Raw genomic sequence first — 15,796 nt, 5'->3', positions numbered from 1 at the left:
TAAAATGAAGGAAGATAATTAAAATCATACTGGAGAAGAACAGAATTGATGCGGTGGTACAGTGAATCAGTTGTATGCAGAATATTCTTTTAAAGCTGTGTGAATCATAAGAAAAACACGAATGAAGTAAAAGAAAGATACATATAAAGGCCCGAGGATGAAAAGCCACCATGTGGATGATTCCCCATCAGAAAAGAGAGAACACATGAAATCAGCTATCATTTAATAGTTTCTATGTGCCAGGCAGTGTTCTGACTGCTTTATACCTAACATTTAATTCTTAAAACGATCTTTATTAAGTTGTTTGTTATTATTTATTCTTTACTAAAGAGGAAACTAAGGCACAGATAAGTTCAGTAGCCTGCCCGAGGTGACATAACCAATAAATGAGGAAGCTGAGACTTGAATTTAGTAATTTGGTCCCAAGCTCCCATTGTTAATCTCATTTTTAATCTCTAATAAACAGTAGGCTCCCTAGTAAAAAGATGAACAGTTTCCTGAGTTTAAGAAGAATACACCTCTCATTCATTGCTAGTGAGAGTGCAAAATGGTGCAGCTACTTTGGAAGACAGTATAGCAGTTTCTTTCAAAACTAAGCACTGTTACAATATGATCCAGCAATTGTACTCCTTGGTATTTACCTAAATGAACTGAAAAGTTAGACACACACAAACACCTAATTGCCAAAACTTGGAAGCAACCAAGATGTTCTTCAATAGGTGAATGGTTAAATAAACTGTGGTATATCCCTGCTGTGTAATATTATTCAGCAATGAAAGGGGTTGGCAAGCTCCGGGAGTTAGTGAAAGACAGGGAAGCTTGGTGTGCAGCAGTCCATGGGGTCGCAATGAGTCGGACTGAGTAACTGAACTGAACTGAATGAAATGAGCAATTAAGCTACCAAAAAACCACAAACATTAAATCCAACTTGGTGAATGAAAGAAGTTAAAGGGAAAAGGTTACATACTCTAGAAGTCCAACTATATAATATTACGGGAAAGTTAAAACTATAAACAGTAAACATCCATGGTTGCTATGGGTTTGGAAAGGGAAGAAGGGATGAATGGATGTAGCACAGGGGATTTTTAGGGCAGTGAAATTATTTTGTATGTCATTGTGGTGGTGGATATATCATTGTACATTTGTCACACTCTCCTATAGAGTGTCAAACAATACAGAATGAACCCCTAATATAAACTGTGGTCAATAATAATTTATCAATATTTGCTCATCAGTTGTAGCAAATGTACTAATGCAAGATGTTAATAGGGAAAATTGGGTAGTGGAGGGGGGCAGTGGTGAGCCGAGATGGGATGTTTCTGTAAACCTAAAACTGTTTTTTTAAGTATATTAATTTAAAAAATATATAATTGTTAAAAGTGTTTCTGGTAAGGTCTCAGCGGGAAATGAGGGACATCTCATTAGAAATTGGAAATTAGAAATTGGATATCTAATTAGGAAAGTGATTCCTGTAAAGTAACAGAACTTGGCTGAATTGTGTTCTTCAGTGGGATGAAAAACAATTTGTAAGCAATAAACTTGAATATTTAGCTGAGCAAATTTCCTAGATAAATGTGAATGTGCACCCTGGTTTCTCTGTGCTGTTCATAGTACAAAATGTAAGGAAAAAGACCAAAGAGGAAAGAACTGTTAAGCAGAATAAGCAAAAAGAAACCATTTTATGATGGTTTGGAAAAATTTCAACTACACCTTCTACAAACGAGGCTTCCAATACAAATTGAAAGATGCATGTATTGAAAAAATGTATATGTAAAATTTCTGTCCTCAGTGACTTCTCTTCATAGTTTTAGCAACTGGGTGTACACATGAAAAACTAAGCAACCATTGTAAGCAGCATATAGATATTCCCTGAGTATATAGGCAAAATATTGAGTACCAACCATATGCCAAGCACCCATAAGAAACACTATCTGCAAATAAAGTATAATTTAGTGAATAAAAGCCAAAGTTTATTGAGTCTACTTGGTTACTAGCTATAAATACTTTACTTGAACCAAGTCATTTAATTGATTCAGGGTGCCAAACAGAGAAAATAAAAGGATGGAAATTCACAGAAAATTCATAGGTTAATAAGAGTTCCAAAGAATAGCAAGGAGAGATAAGAAAGCGTTCCTCAGTGATCAATGCAAAGAAATAGAGGAAAACAATAGAATGGGGAAGACTAGAGATCTCTTCAAGAAAATGAGAGATACAAAGGAAACATTTCATGCAAAGATGAGCACAATAAAGGACAGAAATGGTATGGACCTAACAGAAGCAGAAGATATTAAGAAGAAGTGGCAAGAATACACAGAAGAACTATACAAAAAAGATCTTCATGACCCAGATAACCACAATGGTGTGATTACTCACCTAGAGCCAGACATCCTGGAATGCGACCTCAAGTGGGCATTAGGAAGCATCATTACAAACAAAGCTAGTGGAGGTAATGAAATTCCAGTTGAGCTATTTCAAATTCTAAAAGATGATGCCATGAAGATGCTGCACTCAATATATCAGCAAATCTGGAAAACTCAGCAGTGGCCACAAGACTGGAAAAGGTCAGTTTTCATTCCAGCCCCAAAGAAAGACAATGCCAAAGAATGTTCAAACTACCACACAATTGCACTCATCTCACACGCTAGCAAAATAAAGCTCAAAGTTCTCCAAGCCAGGCTTCAACAGTATGTGAACTGTGAACTTCCAGATGTTCAAGCTGGATTTAGGAAAGGCAGAGGAACCAGAGATCAAATTGCCAACATCTGCTAGATCATTGAAAAAGCAAGAGAGTTCCAGAAAACATCTACTTTTGCTTTATTGACTACGTCAAAGCCTTTGACTGTGTGGATCACAACAAACTGTGGAAAATTCTGAAAGAGATGGGACTATCAGACCACCTGACCCACCTTTTGAGAAATCTGTTACGAAGCAACAGTTAGAACTGAACATGGAACAACGGACTGGTTCCAAATAGGAAAAGGAGTACGTCAAGGCTGTATATTGTCACCCTGCTTATTTAACTTATATGTGGAGTACATCATGTGTAATGCTGGACTGGATGAAGCACAAGCTGGAATCAAGATTGCCAGGAGAAATATCAATAACCTCAGATATGCAGATGACACCACCCTATGGCAGAAAGTAAAGAAGAACTAACGAGCCTCTTGATGCAAGTGAAAGAGGATAGTGAAAAAGTTGGCTTAAAACTCAACATTCAGAAAACTAAGATCATGGCATCTGGTCCCATCACTTAATGGCAAAAAGATGGGGGAACAATGGAAACAATGAGAAACCTTATTTTGGGGGGCTCCAAAATCACTGCAGGTGGTGGCTGCAGCCATGAAATTAAGACCCTTGCTCCTTGGAAGAAAAGCTATGACAAACCAGGACAGCATAATAAAAAGCAGAGGCATTACTTTACCAACAAAGGTCTGTCTAGTCAAGGCTATGGTTTTTCCAGTGGTCATGTATGGATGTGAAAGTTGGACTGTGAAGAAGGCTGAGCACTGAAGAATTGATGCTTTTGAACTGTGGTGTTGGAGAAGACTCTTGAGAGTCCCTTGGACTTCAAGGAGATCCAACCAGTCCATCCTAAAGGAAATCATTCCTGAATATTCATTAGAAGGACGGATGCTGAAGCTGAAATGCCAAATACTTTGGCCACCTGATGCGAAGAGCTGACTCATTTGAAAAGACCCTGATACTAGGAAAGATTGAAGGCGGGAGGAGAAGGAGATGACAGAGAATAAGATGGCTGGATGGTATCACCAACCTGATGAACATGAGTTTGAATAAGCTCTGGGAGTTGGTGATGGACTGGAAAGCCTGGCGTGCTGCAGTCCATGGAGTTGCAAAGAGTCAGACACAATTGAACTGAACCGAACTTGCACAGTGGCCAGAATTTTGGTAATAACCAGATTTTTTATTCAAGAAAATACATAATGAAAATCTTAGTATGTCATAATAAATATTCATGCATAACATACTTTTTAGTGGCAGCAAAAATATTACATCATAGTAGATGAATTATTTTTCAAAAGAAAGATATTTGCCAAAGCTTAATGGATACACCCAAAAAACATATGATAGCAAATCACTCAATGCATTTACACACAGCAAACAGACCCATGTACCCAACATCCAATTTGAAAGTTAAATCATTACTCTCCTTGTTAAACTCCTAGTTAAAACTCCTTGCAAGAGTAGTGGGACCTCCCAGTCATGTCCTCTCAAGGGTAATTATTACCCTCATCATAATGTACACCATACATTAATTTCACCTATTCTTGAACTTTCAAAAATTGGAATGCACTATGTGTTCTTTTTTGTCTGACTTTTTCCACTCAATATTAGCTTGTGAAATTTTGTCCATATGGGGTTATGTGTACTTGTAATTCCTTCACTCTCCATGTGGTGTGATATTATAGTGAAAAACCTCTCAATTTGCCTTTTCTACTGTAAATGGACTTTGGGGGTGTTTCCAATTTCAGCTTAAAATAATAACTAGACTTTTTGTTTCTTACAACTCAACTCTGGCTCTTCCTTTACTGAGATTGATTCTGACATGCTTACATTTTTTTTTTAAGTCCAGAAAAACAAAATTGCAGCTGTGTCCAATCCTTGTTCCTTGTTATCCTAAATCAACCTGTTGATTAATAATTTTGGTTTAAATGCATCACTAATTACTTTCTATTTTGCACATATATTTTTTCAACCACAAAGATTTTCTTTGATACCTAATTTCAATCAAAGCTAGTGTTCCAAATGACTTCAGAGAATATATATACTTGATAAAAATATGTACACCAAATAACATGTTATGTGTAAACTATGGACAGCAATCTTTTTAGCATAATTTCTATCAAAACTGCTTCATGCCTGTCCCTTCAGAACAGGTTGTCTCCCATAAAACCAGTGAACATCTTAGGTCTCTCTGCCTTTACCTCATTCTCTTCTCTTCCTCTCCTCCCTCTCCTTCCTGGTCCCTCCTCCTCATTTCTCTATTTAGGTGATGTGATTTCTCTGTTTGTGATTGTTTTCCTCTTTTCTTAAATTATTAGTGAAAAACACCAAGAAGTAGTCAAAAGCCAATTACAGTAATGTTTGCACTGGACTGGCCCAGGAAAACTCCTGACTGGCAGCTTTTGACTCAGATGGGAAAACTAGAAGGGGAAAAAGAAAACATACTTGCATTGGTTAAATTTTGAGAAAATGAACTCCTATCTTGGTAAAAATCAAACTAAGATCTTTTTAGAAGGTAGCCAGGTTCTAGGGGCGACAGGAACTCACCAACCATCTATAAATTTTATTCTTAACGTGACAGAAGCATGGAAGCTTATAGTGAAATACAAAGCACCGTACAAACACAATGGGATTGGCGTTCCCTTAGGATTGATGTGGGCTGAGGCACTTAGGGACACAGAACAAGTGGGATGCAAGGAGGCCTTTGTGCATCATTTCCCTCACTTTTTACTTAGCACATAAATCAGGGAACTGAGCCCCTCCCTGAAAGCCACTAGCGTTCTTTAAGGGGCCTCAGTGCCTGCAAGGAAGTTCCAAACAAAAGCTACACCTATCAGGGCTATTTAACTCCTGACAACTCGAAAAGCTACTGCTGATGCAGTGAAGACTCCCCTTCTAGTGCTCTCTGTTCCCACAGGTGCCCAGAGAATTTGATCTCCATGCCAAACTTGCATTTCACCTGAGGGTTTCTATTCAGTTTGCAAGAGTACGTTTTCTTGCACCAAACTCATTTTTGTTCTTTCCCGTGACATCGGCCAGTGAAATTTCTATTTAAGGATTTAAACGGAAAGGGTACTGCCCGTGTAGTCGTGGCCGAGTGGTTAAGGCGATGGACTAGAAATCCATTGGGGTCTCCCCGCGCAGGTTCGAATCCTGCCGACTACGGTGTGTACTTCTAACTTCGAAGCTTATTAGAACGAGCTACGTAGTACGCACCTTTGAAGGCAACGTTTTTACTTTGACTCTGCCTTGAAAACTTAGAAATCTCTCTGCAGTCAACACATACCCTTTTAGCAACTACTTCCAGTATTCTCCAAATTCAGATCATGGCCATGCGTGTAGATAGGAATCAGTGCACCAAAAAGGCAGCTATCGAGAGACAGAGTACCTTTTATTTTTCCTTTTTGTCTTTTATCGTAAAGTTCTCACTGAGCACCATCGCTGGCCGTCCCACTGTGTTGCCAGTTCTGGGAAGTGAGGGAGGAACTGGACTCAAGGCTGCTACTGCTAAATCACTTCAGTCGTGTCCGACTCTGTGCGACCCCATGGACAGCAGCCCACCAGGCTCCCCCGTCCCTGGGATTCTCCAGGCAAGAACACTGGAGTGGGTTGCCATTTCCTTCTCCAATGCATGAAAGTGAAAAATGAAAGTGAAGTCGCTCAGTCGTGTCTGACTCTTAGCGACCCCATGGACTGCAGCCTACTAGGCTCCTCTATCCATGGGATTTTCCAGGCAAGAGTACTGGAGTAGGGTGCCATTGCCCTCAAGGCTAGACACGGATATATTTGGCTCGGATACTGAATCGCACGATGTACAGTCGATAGCAGGAAGCGTAGCTTGCACAGTGAATTAATAAAGACAACGGTGAGCAATTGTATGGAGATTCCTCTAGAGTAGCATACTGTCTTTCCACATTAGTGCTGTATTCTGAAGGAGATCAGCCCTGGGATTTCTTTGGAAGGAATAATGCTAAAGCTGAAACTCCAGTACTTTGGCCACCTCATGCGAAGAGTTGACTCATTGGAAAAGACTCTGATGCTGGGAGGGGTTGGGGGCAGGAGGAGTAGGGGACGACAGAGGATGAGATGGCTGGATGGCATCACTGACTCGATGGACGTGAGTCTGGGTGAACTCCGGGAGTTGGTGATGGACAGGGAGGCCTGGCGTGCTGCGATTCATGGGGTCGCAAAGAGTCGGACACGACTGAGCGACTGAACTGAACTGAACTGTGCATCTCTACCTGTCCTGATGGAGACCGAGGTTCGATTCTCCTATACATTGGGCACTGTCTCTCTTCTATTAATAATTATTAAGTAATATTAAGTAATTAATATTACTATTCTATTCGTATTAAGTTACTATTACATTACTATTCATATTAAGTAATATGAAAAGAGGATGGCCTTTCCACAGTTACCAAGTGATCCAGCCGATTTAGTGACAGGTGAAGACTACATTTTTATTTTATGTAAATGTATAATATACAATATTATGAGTATATATGTACTTTAAGACATATATAATGTTAAGAATGTATGTTTTAAAAATATATATGTGTGTGTATACTTTTCTCCCTTGTATATGATAGAGACAGAAAAGGAAAAATACAGTAATACAAATGCTAACATTTGGGGACTGGAATAGCCAGGAATTGTCTGTATTCTTGTAACTTTTCTGTCAATCTGAAATTATTTCAGAATTAAATTATTTTAAAATAAAAAGTTAAAAAAAGACTAATAAAACCATAACTGAAAAATATTTTCATTGACATTTAAAAGCATAGATACACAATTTGAACCATAGATATGAAAGAAATAAGAAGTAAATTAATGAATGAGAGTTTAGAACTGATGAAGGAATGCGATGCAAACTGCTGTAGTGAGCAAGGACATCCATAACACATGAGAAAAGCTAAATAGAGAGAGCATACCTAAAACAACATTGTTTAATAATGACTACATTTTACGATGTGAAAATAAGACGATGCTATAATTCAAAACAGCAATAACATGTGTGATGGGAAGGTGTGGCCAAATACAATTGTTCTATGTTCCCTTATAATATTGAAAAAGGTTAGAATTAAATGTACACTCAAAACATGATACATATTTGGACCATTGCTGAATACCAGACCACCTGACCTGCCTCTTGAGAAACCTGTATGCAGGTCAGGAAGCAACAGTTAGAACTGGACATGGAACAACAGACTGGTTCCAAATAGGAAAAGGAGTATATCAAGGCTGTATATTGTCACCCTACTTAATTAACGTATATGTGGAGTATATCATGAGAAATGCTGGGCTGGAGGAAGCACAAGCTGGAATCAAGATTGCTGGGAGAAATATCAATAACCTCAGATATGCAGATGACACCACCCTAATGGCAGAAAGTGAAGAGGAACTAAAGAGCCTCTTGATGAAAGTGAAAGAAGAGAGTGAAAAAGTTGACTTAAAGCTCAACTTTCAGAAAACTAAGATCATGGCATCTGGTCCCATCAATTCATGGCAAATAGATGGGGAAACAACAGAAACAGTGAGAGACTTTATTTTGGGGGGCTCCAAAATCACTGCAGATGGTGACTGCAGCCATGAAATTAAAAGACGCTTACTCCTTGGGAGGAAAGTTATGACCAATCTAGACAGCATATTAAAAAGCAGAGACATTACTTTGTCAACAAAGGTCCATCCAGTCAAGGCTATGGTTTTTCCAGTAGTCATGTATGGATGTGAGAGTTGGAGTATAAAGAAAGCTGAGTGCAGAAGAATTGATGCTTTTAAACTGTGGTGTTGGAGAAGACTCTTGAGAGTCCCTTGGACTGCAAGGAGATCCAACCAGTCCATCCTAAAGAAAATCAGTCCTGGGTGTTCATTGGAAGGACTGATGTTGAAGCTGAAACTCCAATACTTTGGCCACCTGATGCAAAGAGCTAACTCATTTGAAAAGACCTGATGCTGGGAAAGATTGAGGGCAGGAGGAGAAGAGGACGACGAGAAGAACCATCTCAGAGGATGAGATGGTTGGATGGCATCACTGACTCAATGGACACGAATTGGGTAAACTCTGGGAGTTGGTGATGGACAGGGAGGCCTGGCATGCTGCGGTTCATGGGGTCACAAGGAGTCAGACACAACTGAGCGACTGAACTGAACTGAACTGAATGGATGAGTGCTGAAATCAGTATTTCTGTGAGCCATGTTCAAAACCAAGCAGCTTTTGTTTTTTTAATGAATGAATAGAAAGCTATAAGAATAATTTTGAAATTTTAATTTAAATTAATTTTTAACATTTTGTCATCAAATTTTGGTAGTCAGATTTTAAAGTTAACATTATTGTGCAGTACTGTCAGACACTAGATTATTTCTTCAGTAATTTTATTGCACAGTTGAGTGGTCAAATCCATTCAGACACTAGATTATTTCTTCAGTAATTTTATTACACAGTTGAGTGGTCAAATCCATTCCTTTTCCCTTTCATTGAATCTCATTTGTCCCTCATTTGTCTATTACTTCTTTTCATCATAGACAAAATATTCTTTATTTTTTACAGACAAAAAAAGATTGATCATAGATAAGACCTATAAAGGCACTGATGAGGAGTCAACACAGGTATGGCTTGAAGGGCCACATCCTTGAGAGAAGGGAAACACATGATGAGTTGAACAAGAGCTTGCTCTTGAGGGACACATTGTGTTTTGCAGCATTTTATCAATAGAATAGACTTTAGGTGGAAAAAGCAATTGCGCTGAACTGAAGAGATACTCATCAGTGTTTGGCTACCAAAATCCATAGGACCTGCAGGTCAAAATTCAGATGATGAGGGAACCACAGAGAAGGAACTCAAACTTCTATGTATAAATTCTCTTTACAGTATTGACTAATTCTTAAATTTCCAATGCACAAGAAAAGTTCCAAAACTCTGTAGGAAAGAGAAGCTGGAAGGCTAAAAATCTGTAGAGATTCATCAGCTGCTTAGTTTTTGAGAAACAGAGGTTAAAGTTCATACCTCTCACAGTTAATAAAGTCTGTCATTTGAGACTTCAGAAGCATATCTTTTAAGCAGTAAGGGACAAACCCAGCTGTAAGGACCAAACAAAGAGTAAGGTCTGTGTCTTCAGAGAACAGAGAACCTAACATAGACCGACCATAACAATGGCTCAGTCTTTGTATATTCCAGAAAGACTACCAGAAAACTCTGAATGTTTAGAAAGAAAGCAATACAGGTCTATATAGCCCATTGAACAAAGAAGAAAACACAACAGAGGTTTTAAAATAATTGGAGCTGAATGAAAATAAAAATATGATACATCATAATTTGTCTGATGTAGCTAAAGCTATTTTTATAGAGAAATTTTCATCTTTAATTCCATGTATTAGAACAAGGGAAAGGTTGAAAATCAGTGATCTAACTCAAGAAGCTATAAAAAACTGGGGATTTAAATGCAAAAGGTAGAAGGAACTATTAAAATAAGTACAGAAATCAATGAAAAGCAGATATAATCAGAAAAAATCAGCAAAGCAAAAGGTTGGTTCTTCGAAAAGACTGATAAAATAGATAAACCCAATGAGACTAACCAAAAAAAAAAAAAAGATTTTTAACTAAGACATCAAGATCTTTAATGTCATCTTCTTTTTGAAGAAAAATAGAAATTTAATGGTCTAAGATTTCCTCTTGAGAACCTAGCTAGGTTTTAGAGTTTATTAAACTTTAAAAGTTAGAAGGAAAGAACTAATGAGAATAAAAGTTGTAATCACTGAAAAAAAAAAAAAGGAAAAATAGACAAAATCAACAAAGGAAAAATTCACTTTTTAGTTAGTAAAATTGCTACTCCAAATCAAGACTGATGTTTTTAAAAAAGAAAAAGTTAATAAGAATAAACAGAAGATGACATTAAAGATCTTACTAATATCAGGATTAGAGTCAGAGGATAAAATGAATAGTTTGGGGGGAAAATTTATCAATAGAAGATAAAGGCTTCTATATAAACACAACTTACCAAAGCAAACACAAAAGGAAATGAAAAGTTTAGATAGTCTGAAGTTTGTTAAATAAATTAAAATCATAATTACATTTTGTATTAGTTTACTATGGCTGCCATGACAAAATACCACAGATTGAGTGGCTTAAACAACAGAAATTCATTTTCTCACAGTTCTGGAGGCTGGAAGTCCAAGATCAAGATGTCAACAGATTGGCTTCTCCTGAGGCCTCTTCCATTGGCTTGCAGATAGTCACCTTCTCTCTGTGTCCTCACCAGGTCTTTCCTCTGTGCATGCTTATCTGTGGTATTTCTGTGTACCCAAATTTCCTCTTATCAGGATACTGAGGTTAAATTAGTGTCCATTTTAACAGCCTCATTTTAAATTATTAGCTTAATTCCCAACTCTTTTTATGAGGCCAGCATAATCTTCATATTAAAATCTGACAAAGATGTTACTAGAGAAGGAGTTACATGTCAAACTTTGTGAAAAACCTTCTAGATGCAAAACCACTAAACAAAATAATAGCAATCATATCTAGTAATTTATATAGAGATAGGAATCAAAGTAAAAAGGTAATGCTTGTTTTCGTAATATGAAATCTTAATATATAAAAAATCGATCACTTTAAATGTATTACAAAATGTAAGAGAAAAAAATCATATTAGTAGATGCAAAAAATTTGAAAAAATTCAATGCCAATCATTAAATTTTTGAGCAGTTTAGGAATAGAAAGGAGATTTCTTAATCTCATAATGCATATATACAAAATCCTACATCTAACATCCTAATTGTGGTAAAAATTTTTTTTTAAACTGTATCTTTTTTTCCCCAGTATTTATTTATTTATTTGGCTTTCCAGGTCTTAGTTTCTGCATGCAGGATCTTCGATCTTTGTTACTGCATGCAGGATCTTTAGTTGCAGTGTGTAGTTCCATGACCCTGGGCCCCCTGCTTTGGGAACTGAGTGTTAGCCACTGGACCACCAGAGAAGTCCCTCTGGTAAATATTTGACACTTTCTTCCACTAAAGGGCCAGGACAAGCATAACCACTATTGCCACTGTTATGCAACATTGCATTGGGCATTCTTAGGCCAGGGAACAAGACAAAGAAAAGATATTTAGATTGAAAATGAATATCTTTCATCAGTTCTATTCAAATAGGACGGTCATCATTGGCAGATGATATGAATAAGTGCTTGGAAAATCTCCTAAGATCTACAAATTAGTAGAATTAATAAGTAAAAATAGCAAAATTACTAGATACAAAATCCCATATTCAATTCTATATTTTCATGTATGCCAGCAACAATGCACAATTTTTATCACATAATAGCAAGAAAACTATCAATATCCTAATAATAATCATAATAAATGTAATAAAAATGTGCAAGACTATATTAAAAGTTCCAAATCATTGTGCAGAGAATTTTAATAATATCTAAATAAAAGATATATTCATTGATTGAAAATCTCAAATTCAATGCATTTGAAATAAAATGCTCAGAGGACTTCTGATAGAATTGAAAAACTGTTTCTAAAATATATGTACACATAGAAAGGACCTAGAATAGTCAAGGAAATCTTGCAAAGAAAGAACAAATCCAGAGGACCTTTTACTACCACACAACAAGTTTTATTCTGAAGCTATACTGATTAATAAAATGTGCTATTGGTATAAAGATAAAGGGAACAAAATAGATATGCTGATACAAGACCATGTACATTTAAAAAAGTGTCACTGCAATTCAAAGGAGAACATGATAGATTTTTCAAAAGGTGGTACTGGGTCAACTGGATATACAAAGGAAAACAATGTGGACGTTGCTTTCTGTAAACTAGCCCCTAAACTAATTCAAGATGGCTTAAAGACTTAAATGTGCAAGGTAAAAATAATAAAATTTACAGAGGAAAACGGGAGACTACTTCATGAAATTTGGGTTGCCAAAGATTTCCTGTTTAAGGGCCACAAAAAGCAATAACCATAAAAGATAATTTTGACTTGTTTAAACTTAAGAACTTTAGCATATCCAAAGACATCATTAACAGTGAGAAAAGGCACAGAGTGGGAGATGTTTAGAAGTATATCTGAGAAAGATTTATGTCTAGAATATATACAGAACTCCTTAAAATCGGTAAGAAAAAAGACAATAGGTAATAAATCAGATGGTGGGATCTGGGTAATATCTCTTGAGATGATGGCAGATAAGCTGGTCACTAACTGTGGAGTCCACTTCAAGGACAGTGTCAACCAGCTTCCTCTCAGTGCAGTACTGGCACATTACTTTTAATTCTCTGCGAAGGGCCTCCATTTTTGACAGAGTTTTCAATTTCAATGTCTGTACAGGGTATAGTAGATTGCCAGTAATCATCTATTTTCATGTCTTCCAGGTGAACTTTCCTGCACTACAAAGGCTAGAAGGTTAAAACTACATGTTCCTAGCTCCCTTGCAGCTAGGTGTGATCTAAGATTTTTCTCAGAGTTGTCTAAGGTGGAAATAAGACTCCTTCTAGTTTGGTTCTTTTGTGCCAACAAGCATTGTCATGGATACTTTGGGGGTTTCCTCAGAGGAATACAAGGTGAGGGGCCTCGTTTGTTTTGCCAATTTGCATTTAGAAGCATGGCATACTCCAAAACATGCAGTTCTCAAAATGTGGTCCCCAGACCAACACTACCAGCAGCATTTGGCAACTTGCCTAGAAATGTAAATTGCTTTCTGTGTTTCTCTATTTGTTACCCATCAATCATAGGGCCAAATTAACCACCAGAGTTGTTTACTTTCTGCTATCTGAACCACTCCATTATCTAGCTCACACACATCAAGCCAATAATTTCTCCCGCCCTTCAGTTCAGTTCAGTCGCTAAGTCGTGTCCGCCTCTTTGTGACCCCATGTAATCCTAAGTAAGGGGACGACAGAGGATAAGATAGTTGGATGGCATCACCGATTCGATGCACATGAGTTTGAGCAAGCTCAGGGAGTTGGTGATGGACAAGGAAGCCTGGCGTGCTACAGTCCATGGGGTCGCAAAGAGTCGGACACCACTGAGCGACTGAACTGAACTGAAGTAAGCCCAGGGCCAGGTATAAGACAACTAGAGACAGGCCCGATGCTCCAAACTCCTCGGATTGAATTGGGCTTCTTTGGACTCCAGGAAGCCCGAACATCCCGAACTGGAAGACTGTTAGGTCTTGACTTCCCCTCGATATGGGCTAGATTTAATGCCAGTGGTGGCGATTGCAGAAGTCCAGAAGAGCCTGGCTGGGTGCCTAGAGCAGGCAGCACCCGGGAGTGTTATCTGAAGTTTGCTGATAACGCTAATACGCGGTGAGGGCTCATGCCAGTGTCCTTGATTCCAGGGGGTCTCCTAGAGATTAGCTTCCCTTCCTAATTCTCCTTTCCATTTCTCTCTTTCTCAGCATTTCCAATAAGCTCAACCGAGGACAAGTGTTTGTACCTCTGTGCATGTATGTGTGTGTGTGTGTGTGTGTGTGTGTATATGTATATATATAGCTTCCCACGTGATTCCTGTCACTCCACCCCGGTTCAGCACATGTAGTCGTGGCCGAGTGGTTAAGGCGATGGACTAGAAATCCATTGGGGTCTCCCCGCGCAGGTTCGAGTCCTGCCGACTACGAGAGTGTGTGTGGTTTTTTTTTTTTTTTTTTTTTTTTAACTCCCTGAATACTTGTCCTGCTTGGCCCTCACTCAAAATGCAGTTAGCTCCTGTCCTGAGATGACTTAAAAAAAAAAAAAAAAGCCTCCACAGGCAACAAACAAAACTTAAAAAAACCTCCCACCTCAGATTTTCTTGTCCACAGAATTATGCCCTTTTTGAAAGAACTCACACAGAAAAGACACCTCACTTTAAAAGTAAAGGTCTTGAAATCGTGGCTTCCTGCTCCGTTTTCGGGGAGTCGAACCTGAGATATTCCATAAGTTTCTAGTAAGCATCGTCAAACCAGCGAGCAAACCAACACTGTCTTGCTAAATGACTCAGTTCAGGAGTCTGTGATACAGGTGGAACGAGAGGCATTCTTCATCAGTGGTGTGTGCGCTTGTCTATTACCTGCAACACCTGGGCTCCTTTCCTAGACGGGCTACTTAAGTCATCTTTCAGAATTTTGTAACTCTGACAAACTGTTCTTGTTCTTCCGCTCAAATGTTAAGTTTCTTCTTCTTTTCAAGGCAGCCAAATGTAATGAAAAAGAAGGGAGCAGAAGAAATCATTTGATGAGTAACACAAAAGGAAAATAGTAACTTGACAAGGGAAAAACTTGACAGACATGTCCTTAATCATTTGATCATAGTTAGCATTTGGAGTATTAGGACATTTAACATCATGTGCATCTCCATATGATGAAGTGCAGAGGACACAACCTCACTTATGTGTTATTCCTGCTAAAAATACACAATCTGAATTTTAACTCTCAGGAAACATCAGACAAAATGAAATCGAGGGGGCATTGTAGCTCAACTGGTAAAAGAATCTGCCCTCAATGCGGGAGACTTGGGTTCGACTCCTGGGTTGGGAAGATCTGCTGGGGAAGGGAAAGGCTATCCACTCCAGTATTCTGGGTCACAGAGTCAGACAAGACTGAGCTTTCTGCAAAAAAAACCTGATTTGTTTTAAATATCAATGAAATGAAAAACAAAGTAAGATTGAGAAACTCAATCCAGATTAAAGGACTAAAGAGACATGTCAAGTGAATGCAGTGTATTTTTCTTGAAATAAAGTGTTTGCACAGTTGGCAAAGCATTAACAAGGTCTTTAGACTAAACAAGACTTTCAACTTTGATTTTATAATTATTCCATGATTAGGAAAGAGAAGGTCCCAGTTTTCAGAAAATGCATAATGAAGTCTTTAAGGATAAAGGACTGTCTTGTCTAAAATTCATTCGTAATAGTTAAGAAAAAAGTTATACATGTGTAAATCTGTCTATATTAGGAAAAAGTACATTCGATAAATTATTAACATTTGATGAATCTAGGTAAATGATTTATGAAAATTCTTTGTACTATCCTTGCAACTTCTTCTGATAATATCAAAATAAAATCTTTTAAAAAGGAAAAGAA

At 37.8% G+C, this 15,796-nt stretch overlaps 2 non-coding genes across 2 annotated transcripts; both read left to right on the top strand.

Annotated features, from left to right (window-relative positions):
* The first annotated feature begins 5,825 nt into the window (after positions 1-5,825).
* On the top strand, positions 5,826-5,907 carry TRNAS-AGA (transfer RNA serine (anticodon AGA)). The gene has a single exon. It is a non-coding gene; the product is annotated as a tRNA-Ser (tRNA).
* Positions 5,908-14,274: 8,367 nt separating this feature from the next.
* On the top strand, positions 14,275-14,356 carry TRNAS-AGA (transfer RNA serine (anticodon AGA)). Its single transcript has one exon. It is a non-coding gene; the product is annotated as a tRNA-Ser (tRNA).
* The last annotated feature ends 1,440 nt before the right edge of the window (positions 14,357-15,796 follow it).

This window comes from Bos taurus, chromosome 23, assembly GCF_002263795.3.
Source record: "Bos taurus isolate L1 Dominette 01449 registration number 42190680 breed Hereford chromosome 23, ARS-UCD2.0, whole genome shotgun sequence".
Lineage (NCBI taxonomy): Eukaryota > Metazoa > Chordata > Mammalia > Artiodactyla > Bovidae > Bos > Bos taurus.
Note: the sequence above shows the minus strand (reverse complement) of the source record. Positions and strands in the feature narration are given on the sequence as shown.